A 12,265-nucleotide genomic window follows, 5' to 3' on the forward strand; every position below is an offset into this window, starting at 1 on the left:
CCTGACAGAGAAGGACCTCTCTGACAGGTAGGATCTGAACCACTCTAATGCAGTCCCCCTGACACCCACACAGTCTCTCAGGCGGTCTAAAAGAATTGTGTGGTCGACTGTGTCAAAGGCAGCTGTAAGATCTAAAAGCACTAAAATGGCAGAGCTACCAGAATTAGACATTAAAAGCAAGTCATTAAAAACCTTTAAAAGTGCAAACGACTTGAGCCTTGACTAAGACCTCGGAGGGAGTAACACCCATACTCAAGACGCCCAAAGCCCGCCCCTTCAGGTGGTATCCTGAAGTAAAGTGTAAAGTAGAGATTAGTTGATTGACAAAAGATTATAATAATAATGCATCGTGATGATCAGTTTAATACAACAAAATTCTTTCTTCTTTTTTTTTTAAACATTTATTTATTGTTTTTCAGACACATTTATGTGACAGGAATTGTCCAGCAAAAATCCAATGCTGTGTTTTTCTCCCCACAAGTAAAACAACGATTAAATAATAATAAACTAAGTAACCACAGATAGATGTCAACATAAAATCACAGACAGCTGAATTCCTGAATTACTTTAGAGCAGGCCTGGGCAATTATTTTGACTCTGGGGCCACATTTAGAGAAAACGATGTGTCTGGGGGCCGGTATATCTATTTTTAAGAACACTGATACAAAACCTCACAATAATATCTAATTTTATGCTAAAAACGTTATGACAGACGGAATGGAATTTTACATTTTTCTATGAACGATAAAACACTAAATATTAACAAAATATGAATGTCACACCCCCTTTCGATCGACATATTTTACAATCAAGTGAAACCCGACAAAAATTCAACAAACAGTGAAATATGAACGCGAAGGGTACAAAATAAACCCACCTACAATCTGATATATCACTAAGCTTTGGAACTTTGTTGTGAAAATCTCCTTCCAAGTCTGTGGAAACGCTTCCCGCCCACACTGCTTGGTGCCTCGTCTGAGCTGCTGTGACGTAGATGACCATAGTAACTAATTAGGTGACCATAGTAACTAATTAGATGACCATAGTAACTAATTAGATTACCATAGTAACTGGTATATCATCCAAAAGCACAGATTACAACCATTGAAATACTTTGTATAGTTCAAGACTCACGGTCATTAGAAAACATCACTGCACATCATAATGGCAGCTACAGTTTCCATCTTAAAGATCTAAAAAAATTATTTGGGAATGTCCGGCGGGCCAGATTGAAAAGCTCAACGGGCCGCATGTGCCTTAATTTGCCCAGGTCTGCCTTAGAGAGACATAGCATCCCACAAGCACTCAAACGACTCATCAACCACCCACATTTCAATTGTGATTCAGCCATCCATCCATCCATTTTTCTACCGCTTGTCCCTTTCGGAGTCGCGGGGGGTTCTGAAGCCTATATCAGCTGCATTCGGGCGGTAGGCGGGGTACACCCTGAAAAAGTCGCCACGTCATTGCAGAGCCAACACAGATAGACAGACAACATTCACACTCACATTCACACACTATAGGGACCATTTAGTGTTGTCAATCAACCTATCCCCCGGTGCATGTCTTTGGAGGTGGGAGGAAGCCGGAGTACCCGGAGGGAACCCACGCAGTCACGGGGAGATGCACATGCACTAACCTCAGGGTTAATTTGGAGATCCGTTTCTCCTACACAGCAAATTTCTGGAGTGAAAAATCTGGTAGTTAACCAAAAAAGAGTGAAAGTGTTAAATTTGTGGAGTTTATTCTTTACCTCTAACTCAGTTTGTGTTGAGGGATACTAATTGTCAGAGTAATATTTTGGAGTTCATTCAGTAGGTGTTGAGGAGCGTATTTTAACCCCTCTCCTGGAGTTCATGTTTAACGGTTGCTCCACGACTTCATCCGCGCACAGCAAGCCGTAACTGGACTTCGTCGTGAGGTAAGATTGAGCCTATTTTTCACTTCTTCCTTTAACTTTATTATAAAACATTGGGTTGGTACAGCTTACACGGTATTTTTGTTGAAGTTGGTACATTTGCTGCAATTGATCTTTGACATTTTGCTCGCTCGGCTGTAAAGGAGATGAAGTCACAAGACACGGAGCTCGGAGCTTCAGTAGCTGAAGGAGTGTTAATGAGGTAACACGAACGCTAACGTTAATGCTAACGTGATGAGCTAACGCTGCATCCATCCATCCATCCATTTACTACCGCTTATTCCCTTCGGGGTTGCGGGGGGCGCTGGAGCCTATCTCAGCTACAATCGGGCGGAAGGCGGCTTACACCCTGGACAAATCACCACCTCATTGCAGGGCCAACACAGATAGACAGACAACATTCACACTCACATTCACACACTAGGGCCCATTTAGTGTTGCCAATCAACCTATCCCCAGGTGCATGTCTTTGGAGGTGGGAGGAAGCAGGAGTACCCGGAGTGAACCCACGCAGTCACGGGGAGAACATGCAAACTCCACACAGAAAGATCCCGAGGCCGGGATTGAACTCAGGACTACTCAGGACCTTCGTATTGTGAGGCAGATGCACTAACCCCTCTACCACCGCGCTGCGATTGAATAAAATAACTCCGGATTGTGACTTTATTTAACAATGCAAACATATGTATCTGCTGATAGTGTTTTCCAGTATACCAGAGGAGAGTCAGGTTCCTCAGGTTGCTGGCTCTATGCCTTGAAGCTCTGGTGATGTGTAGACGGCAGTGTTTGGCGCTAGCGTAAGTAACCACAAACCTACATTAGCCTGCAATTTAGCAATTTCACAGTGATTCATGAAAACCATTGATTAAAATTATTGTTAAGTTAACAGCTAAACATTATTATTGTCAAACCTTTTAAAGTTAGATGGCCAAGACACTGATAAAGGTACAACAAGGGGCAAAGAAGAAATATGTGAAACTAGAGGAAGCTTGCTTCTCTGATTTTCTTCGTGTTGGTATAAGGTATCTGTTTTGTATAAAGCTATAGAATAGCAAGTATCTGTATTTTGTAAAGAAGTGCTGGTTGTCTTGTTACAGTCCAGGAGAAGTTTCTCATACCAGAGGACACAATACTGAAAGTCACAGATGACCAAAGTGGATGAGGATGTCTTTCCAGAACTTGCAGCCAAAGAAATCTGTTTTGTCATCTACACTGATGATGGTAAGGCATTAAATCATGTTTGTAGAGAAATATTATGTGATCTGCATCTTAACTCAGAGACAGCGGTCTGCTGAATGTCTTCTTATGTGTTAGTGGATAACAAGAATCTTAATAAATATAGCATTTCTTACTCATTAATTAAGTGTGGGTTGCATTTCAGAACTCTCATTGGTTGAATCCTCCAGGAACTCTGGTGACTGCTAAGACATGACAGAACATGTGACTCTTGGTAAGTAATGTATATGAGGTGATGTTCATGTTTTGTCTTTAGCCCAAGACTGCAATAGTAGTTTTGTGATATCTGATATTACTCTGTTTCGTGATCTTCAGATCTGTCTGTTCTGCAACAAGGGGATGAAGTACCATCTTCTCCAAGTCTGACATATACTATGTCTGTCTCAACAAGTCTTAGCAGTGACACTGGTGACTCAGGATGTAAAGGGAGTCAACCTTTGGACAGTAAACATCCAAGAAATGTATTTATAACTTGCAGTACATACATAAAATGCTTGCATGATTCCTGGAAATGACCTTGAAGGTGGTTTAAATGTAAAATAAAAACTGTGTTGTAAACAGTACATGGAGCAGCAGTAATTTTTCCATAATTATAATTATATAGGAGTAATATAGAATTGTTAACTCTGAAAAAGGGTTGAATTAAATACATTTGAAGTGTTCCTCCTAACTCTAAAAAAGGGTTGATTTAATAAATGTTAAGTTTTCCTCCTAACTCTGGTAATGAGTTAATATTTTAATTAACTAAATTTTAGTGTTACATATACTCTATATCAGATTAGAATTTTTAACACCTGAGGAGTAAAATTTTAACTCAGAAAAAGGGGTTCAAGATCAACAAAAAAAAAAGTTAGTTTTACTCAGCTCTAGAGTATATGCGTTGGTCACGCAGTGTACATATCTCAGAAAGGCACCCCACAGTTCAATAAACTTTGAAGAAGAACCATTCAATGTCAGCCTCATCTTCTCCAAGTAGAGCAAATACAGAACATCTTTAATCCAGCGAGTGTAGCAGGGAGACGCTGTTGCCTTCCAATTAAACACAATGAGTTTTCTAGCGGGCAGCACGGTGGGAGAGGGGTTAGTGCGTCTGCCTCACAATACGAAGGTCCTGAGTAGTCGTGAGTTCAATCCCGGCCTCTGGATCTTTCTGTGTGGAGTTTGCATGTTCTCTCCGTGACTGCGTGGGTTCCCTCCGAGTACTCCGGCTTCCTCCCACCTCCAAAGACATGCACCTGGGGATAGGTGGATTGGCAACACTAAATTGGCCCTAGTGTGTGAATGTGAGTGTGAATGTTGTCTGTCTATCTGTGTTGGCCCTGCGATGAGGTGGCGACTTGTCCAGGGTGTACCCCGCCTTCCGCCCGATTGTAGCTGAGATAGGCTCCAGCGCCCCCCGCGACCCCAAAGGGAATAAGCGGTAGAAAATGGATGGATGGATGGAGTTTTCTAGCCAATTAAGTAGTGAATGTTACAGTATTATTTTTAGATATTCTAAAGAGGATGATGATGGCGTTGTGGAAAGACTCGCTGAAGACGATGATGGTGGCTGGACCCTCTGCCTCTGCAGATCTGGAGCAGCAGGGTGGAACGCTGCAGGCGGCGAAGGCCGAGCAGGGCATAAAGCTGCTGCAGGAAAGGGAAAAACAGGAAGTGAAAAACCACAAAATAAGAGCGCAAGACAGTAACTAAAACTACACCCATATAATTACCAAGACACTCAAAATAAGGCACGGTGTGGGAGACATGCCGTGACACTCTGGCCAGCTATCCTCAGTGTCACTCCTAAGTCACGCTCCCAAAGTGACTTAATTGAATTCAGAGACTCAAGGCATTGAGTTTGATTGTAAATATGTGTAATGGATCCTTTTGAAGTTGGAAGCGGTGTCAGAAACACATCTAAGGCCGTGTCAGTCAGGAAATATGAAAACCTAGAGAAAGTATTACAAACAAAACTGCGCATCTGTAGATATCTAAAACAGGGTTGATGGATTTAAAATTTGTCAAAAAGTTACTGGAAAGAGGCAAAAGTGTTGTCAATGTATAAATCTTTAATGTTGTTGATCCCCAGATTTGACCATATCAAAAAGGCAGTATCGACAATAGAGTGAGTGAAAGTATGATTAGCAGTGATGGGTGCAAGACTAGAAATAGTCTATAACCCACAATAACACTTGAACTGAACCCAAATTCTGAATGAGGTTTTTACAATTGAATTTTTCGTAAGAGCAGAAGTAAAACTGTTAATAGGAGACTGAACCAGTGCCCTAATATACCAGCGCCCTGTTGTAGTTCAGTTAGCCTCCATAACCAGCTATAATGGAGGAGGATCAAACGCTTCGTATTGTAGCCAAAGTAATAAAACCTAATGTTTGGTAGTGCTAATCCTCCCGACGATTTTGGTCTCAGTAAATATTGTTTACGTAACCTGTCCATCCATCCATTTTCTACCCCTAGTCCCTCTCTGGGTCACGGGGGTGCTGGAGCCTATCCAAACTGCACTCAGGTGGACAGCGGGGTACACCCTGGACAAGTCGCCACCTGTGAGTCTTTTAATTCTAAATTAAGTCTAAAATCTGACTATCTAATTTAGGGAAGAAGGACTAAAGGGAGAAACAGTGGTATACACTGGAACAAATAGGAACGTCGCAAAAGTACATTCATTCAAACAGAGTTGACACGAACCACTGTCGATAAATTAAGTAAAGACAAGCGATAAAAATCTCCCTGATTTTCTGAACAACAGTTGAACAAAGTTGGCTTTATAAAGCTCTGCAAGTGTATGTGTCACCTGGACACCCAAGTACTGTATGTAAAACTTTGCGAGGCAATTTTAAAGGGAAAATTGGATAGGATATTTCTAAGCAGCAAAATTAATAGGAAATATTTCACTTTTACCCAAGTTCAATTTGTAACCAGACACATGTCCAAAATCTTGAAGAGTAATTAAAGGGCAACTGCACTTTTAAAAAAATGTTTGCCTATTGTTCTCAAGCATTATGGGAGACAAGAAGACAAGATTTTTTTTTCCTGCTTTCTAACATATAACAATTAGCTTGTTATAGGTGGCTAGCAATGCAGCTAATGGGAGCAATCGATTCTACCTCTAAATCACTTTAAAATGCATTCAAAAGCCGTCAACAATACTTCATTTACATTCCGTAACCCATATAATAACCAAGCTGTACTGCCTGAAAAACATGAACAATCATATTACAGTATCTGTAAAGTATTAGTCCACATTTCATGTTTTGTTTGTACACAGCTGAGCTAGCCAGACAGTGTATGTACTGTAGTTGTAATAACATGCATGGCGTTCTGATCGATATTAAAGTTACTCACTTTATCGACAGTTGTTCGTCTGTTCCAGCTGGCCGGGGATGTTTCCTGATTTCCTGATTCCTGATTTAGGAAAGCAATCCATTTATGTTGAAATAGCTTGGCTCCAAGTTCCATACTTCTAGTGTAAAATTGCTTTCATCCTCCTCTCCCAGCTTCCGTCTGCTCCAACGTCTCACTTTTCCTTTGTGCTCGCTTCTATAAACAGCAGTATATTTAGCTTCAAAAGTATAAAGTTGTGAATCCTCATTTGTCCAAACATAATTGTCTTTTTTGCCGTTTAGCAAGTCTGCTATGATTAGAAAACACACTTGTGTTTGATTCCGGAAGTAGGACACACATTGTTGCCAGAAGTCAGACGTGCGCTGCTTTGGAAACAAAAATCAATGCGCGGAATAAATCAGTCTTAAACCTGATTGAAATCATCAAAATACGGTAAATATTAAACATCTTACATATTGTTATGAACGTGTCTGTTACTACATTTTATATAGAATTGTAGTGTGTGTATATAAAACGTTGATGGAGGGTTTTGAAGATGTTATAGAGGTCTTTGAAGGCTACAACGGTGACTCCCATTACCCACATCTTTTTATCATCTTTAAAATTAAAATAAAAAGACATGTGTTCTTGTCTCTCATAATGATTGTGAACGATAGGCAAAATTTAAAAAAACAAAACAGCCGAGACCAAGACGGAGATGTCCGAGACAAGGAGATCATCTGTATAGAGAGATTTTCACCTGCACATTTTGCCTACATATACCTGTAATAAGGAGACTGGCGCGAAGCGCTATTGACCCAGGCTTAATGGCAAGAGTAAAAGACAATGAGCCCAGGGGGCAGCCCTGCCGTGTAGGACAATTTAGGCAAAAGTATTGGGATTAAATTGTTTGTTCCCACCGAGGCCACAGGGAACGAATAGAGAAGCGTAACCCACAAAATAAAACTATTACCAAAGCTGAATCTCTCCAGGAAATAAAATAGGTAATTCCACTCTAGCCTGTCAAAAGCCTTTTCTGCATCCAGTGACATCACTGCCTCTTGGGTGTTGGAATCAGGCACATTGTACAATGTACTGAAAAGACGTCAAAAATGAAAAAAGGAGTGCCTATTTCGAATGAACCCGGTTTCATCTGCATGAATAATTGAAAGGAGAATAGTGTCAAATGTAAAGCTAGCTATTTAAATCAGGGGTGTCCAATCTTTTTGAATGGTAGGCGGCATTGGGCCCCAAAAAATTGGCGTGTTTACATATTATAATAATATAATGTATATAATTAATAATTATTATAATCAAATATTAAGAGTCTGTGAAAGTTCAACTCCTACTTTGATTACTTTTGTGACAACCTCTTTAAAGCTTTGTAATCAATCAGAAATATGAAGCACCTAAAAATCAAACATGGATAAATGTGGAGAGAATGTTTTGCATTTTTCCCGTCATGCCTTGCAATGGATTTTAATGGGTGTAATTTCGAATTGTGTATGTTGATGAGATGTTTTTTTATTATATCCACACCATTCAGTGTGCAGGTTGTGTTATGTGTGACCATGCTTGTTGACTTTTTGTGCTGGTTGAATTTCTTTTTCCGCACCATGACTAGCAATGGTTGTTTGGATTGGGTCATATAAGTAAATACTGTGCTGATAAAAAAGACCACATCATGGTCACTGACTTGAGTTTCCCTCATCGTCCGCAAGATGGGGACAATTTGCCACCTGTCAGATCTCTGGGTATTTACATTTATTATTAAAGCACCCTGCACGGCTAGGTTGCTTATTGAATTTGAATTTGAATTTGAAAATGCAGACGGGCCGCATTTGGACACCCCTGGTTTAGACAATAATTTAAAATCACATTCAACAGACTAATCAAACGATACGAAGCGCACAAAGAGGGACCATTGTCATTTTTCAAGAGGAGAGAAATTGATGCTTGGTTGTGGGAGGCGGACAGATTTAAATTATTCATTGTACATATCCAATAACAAAGGGGCAAGCTTATGCCAAAACGTTTTTTTTTTCCGGAAGGGTAACCATCCACTCGTGGAGATTTACCGCTTTGCAGTGACAATACTGCAACATTCAGTTCTGCAGCAGTGACTGGTCACTCCAATTCCATCGCAGCTGACCGGTGAACTGAGGGAATATCCAGATTATTAAAAAAATTGTTCAGCTCACGTGTACAACATTGAGCAGACGAGTATAGGGATGTATAAAAATCCCTAAATATGTTATTCATCTCAAGGTCATCAGTGGTTATGCCTGAATTAATTTGAAACTGCGTAATATGATGGGATGCCAATATCTGGTGTTATTGATGCACTAATAATTTGTTGGCCTTATAGCCCTGTTCTAGGAATTGGGATCTTGAGCGTAGCATTTGTTCAGTGGCGTGATCTGACATAAGAACATCCAGTTCTGCCTGAGAGAATCCATCCATTTTGTACCGCTTGTCCCTTTTCGGGGTCGAGGGGGGTGCTGGAGCCTATCTCAGCTGCATTCGGGCGGAAGGCGGGGTACACCCTGGACAAGTGGCCACCTCATCGCAGGGTCAACACAGATAGACAGACAACATTCACACTCACATTCACACACTAGGACCAATTTAGTGTTGCCAATCAACCTATCCCCAGGTGCATGTCTTTGGAGGTGGGAGGAAGCCATCTTTCCTTGTAAACATCTGGGTTTTAAGAGAAAGCGTAAGAGTTATCTAGCAAGGATATTCATTGTCATCTTAGTCAATTTATTTTTCCTGAGTCTTTTCTCATAGCATGTATAAAAGATGATCTTCCCCCTAATGTACGCCTTCAGTCTCCCAGAACACAGAGGCCGAGACTCCGGGGGTCTTGCTCAAGAGTAAAAAGAAATCTACGTATTTGACACAAAACCAAATCCACAAAGTCCTCATTTGAGAGTAATCGTGTATAAAGACGCCACGGCGCATGTGTGGTGAAGGTTTTTAACGCATATATCCATTCAAATTGAAGCATGATCGGAGATAACAATTCATATAATACTATTATGCGTGTCATAATAATGATACTCTACACCAGTGGTTCTTAAATTTTTGTCACCAAGTAGCACCACAGAAAACACTTGGCTCTCCAAGTACCACCATAATGACCAACATTAAAATACAGTAGCGTAACAGGTCTAAGTATTCAATAGAAACAAGGCAGAAGTTTTTTTAGCAAGTATTTTTAATATTTAGGCCTCTGTAACATTACACACAGTTTGAACAGTAACTGTGCTTGCATATAGGAAAATAAAACACCGTACTTAAATAATCAATCAAAAAAAACTAATTGCACATAAAAGTGAAAGTACCACTAGATAGAGCCCGTGTACTACTATCACAGTTTGAAAATCACTGAGCTACACCGATGACTTCACTTCAGGGGATCCTTTGGGGAAACTTTGAAGTTTGCAGTTGACACCATCTCTTTGCAAGGCATACGTGGTGACGAGTCTGCCTACAGACAGGGCGGGAGGTGGAACAGCTGGCTTTCTGGTGCAGTCAGAACCATCTGGAGCTGAAGAAGAAACCCTCACCATTCTGAACAATAGTGTCTACTGTGGACTTCTTCAGGTTCCTTGGATCCACAATCTCACAGGACCGGAAGCGGACCTCCCACATAGACACAATCCGAAAAAAGGGCACAGGAGAGGATTTACTTCCTGCGTCAGCTCAAGAAGTGCAGCTTACCCCAGGAAGTGCTGGTCATGTTCTACACCTCCATCATTTAGTCTGTCCTGTGCACCTACATCATTGTTTGGTTTGGATTTGCATCGAAGCTCAACCAACACAGACTACACGGACACTTTGTACTGCAGAAAAAGATAATCGGCGTCGAGTAGACCTTCCCCCCCATCCAAGACTTACGTATACCTGTCCATGGTCAGGAAACAATCAGGTAGCATCATTACAGACCCCTCACACCTTGGTCACAAACAGTAATAAACTCCTCCCTGCCGGCAGGTGTTACAAATCACAGTACCCCAAAACAACCCGTCACAATAACAGTTTTTTCCCTCAGGCTATTAATCTGATGAACGCTGTGAAATAACTCTGTAACTAACCTGTCACTCTGTGTATTAACACAGGGGTGTCCAAAGTGCGGCCCGGGGGCCATTTGCGGCCCGCAGCTAATTGTTTACCGGCCCGCCACACATTCTGGAAATACTATTGTAAAAATAAAAAAGAACATTCAAATGTGGAATGAGGTGAAATCTAATGAGAAAAAGTTGAAATGTTGACACAAAAGCTGCCATGCAGGCTGTTTTTTTTTCTTTTGTCTTTCTTTATTTTTCTTTTTTTGCCATTGCTCAAAAAAAAAAAAAAAAAGACAAAAAATCGATGTTATAATGAATTATTTTCAGGGCTCCAATTACTTCAAATATTTCACTTTAAAATGTTTTATGTGGTAAATATTGCATATATTGTGTAGTAGCCATATAAAAACATCAACGTTTTCTTTGACAAAAGCGCATAAAACAAACAAAATAATTGTTCCAGCATAAAATCGACAGATATATCTGAAGTTGATCTCGTAACTTAAGTGTTGAAAATAAAAGAAAAACCTAATAAAAATGTATCACTTTATGAGTGGGGCACCTTTTGGATCCCAAATAAATTTAGTGATTTTTTATTTATCTTTTCACTGTGATTACTCAAAAATATGAAATAATTAAAACCAATGGTGTCCTGCATTATTGATCTTTTAGGGCTCCAATTACTAAAAACGGCATATTTCAGTTTTACTATAAAAAAACTAAGTTGTTTTTGACAGAAAAGCCATAAAACATTTTTTTAAATTTGTATTACTTTATATCAACTTGAAGTTGATATACAGATTTACTGTAAGCGTTAAATAATTAAAAAAAATAAAATCTGACTTATTTTTAACATTTTAATGACTGAGACCCTTTATGGTCTCCAGGACCCCTAAAGGTAAAATAAATGAAAAATCCATATATTTTGTTATGGTTTGAAAATGAAAAATATCAAAATGGCCCCCACATGCTTTAATTTTTCTGTGTGCGGCCCTCAGTGGAAAAAGTTTGGACACCCCTGTACATGTTTACGTCATCTTTTTTCTTAGCTCTATTCACCACTGCACTATTATGTAATAGCCTTGCACATATTAGTATTTAATTACTTGTTATATTTTGACTTAATCGTTAATATTTATTCTTTACGTTGAACAATAGAGCACAGCCTATCACATCAAGTGCTTAGTGTGTTAAACATACAGTACTTGGCCTATGAAACTGATTTTGATATTTTTATTACTGCAACTCCTTAGGGTTAACCCTCCCCGTTTTTTTTCTTTAGCCTAGTGATGCTTCTGTTTTTAACTTTAATCGAGGGTCCTCAAACGCACCAGTTATAGGCAATGAGAGGCAAAAGGGAAACGTGTAGATAACTTTCTCCTATCCTGCCACAGGTACGTTTATTCTATTTTTCTTTTTCTTCTACCACCTCATCCTTGTTCCAAAATGCTGGTGCTATGTGAAGACCTTAAAGAAATCTTAATATTGAACTTCAAGAACTATATTTATCTTATCTTAATATTCATGACGTCGTATGTTTAAATTTACATATTTGAATTACATGGGGAAAAAATTGAAATTCATATTTTGTAAAAGCCCAGGGGCACCCCTCTATTTGGGGTCCCTGTACAACAGCCCCACTTTTCCCTCCATTTCGAGTCGACACCCTTGGTTATAGGCAACAAACTGTGTCAACTCAATGTCTGTTCAGTGT

At 39.8% G+C, this 12,265-nt stretch overlaps 1 long non-coding RNA gene across 1 annotated transcript; it reads left to right on the forward strand.

The window, feature by feature from the left end:
- The first annotated feature begins 2,855 nt into the window (after positions 1–2,855).
- LOC133663371 (uncharacterized) lies at positions 2,856–3,659 on the forward strand. Its single transcript, XR_009828294.1, has 3 exons — positions 2,856–3,139; positions 3,300–3,368; positions 3,470–3,659. It is a non-coding gene; the product is annotated as an uncharacterized LOC133663371 (long non-coding RNA).
- Positions 3,660–12,265: the final 8,606 nt, after the last annotated feature.

This window comes from Entelurus aequoreus, linkage group LG02 (genome assembly GCF_033978785.1).
Source record: "Entelurus aequoreus isolate RoL-2023_Sb linkage group LG02, RoL_Eaeq_v1.1, whole genome shotgun sequence".
Classification (NCBI taxonomy): Eukaryota; Metazoa; Chordata; class Actinopteri; order Syngnathiformes; family Syngnathidae; genus Entelurus; species Entelurus aequoreus.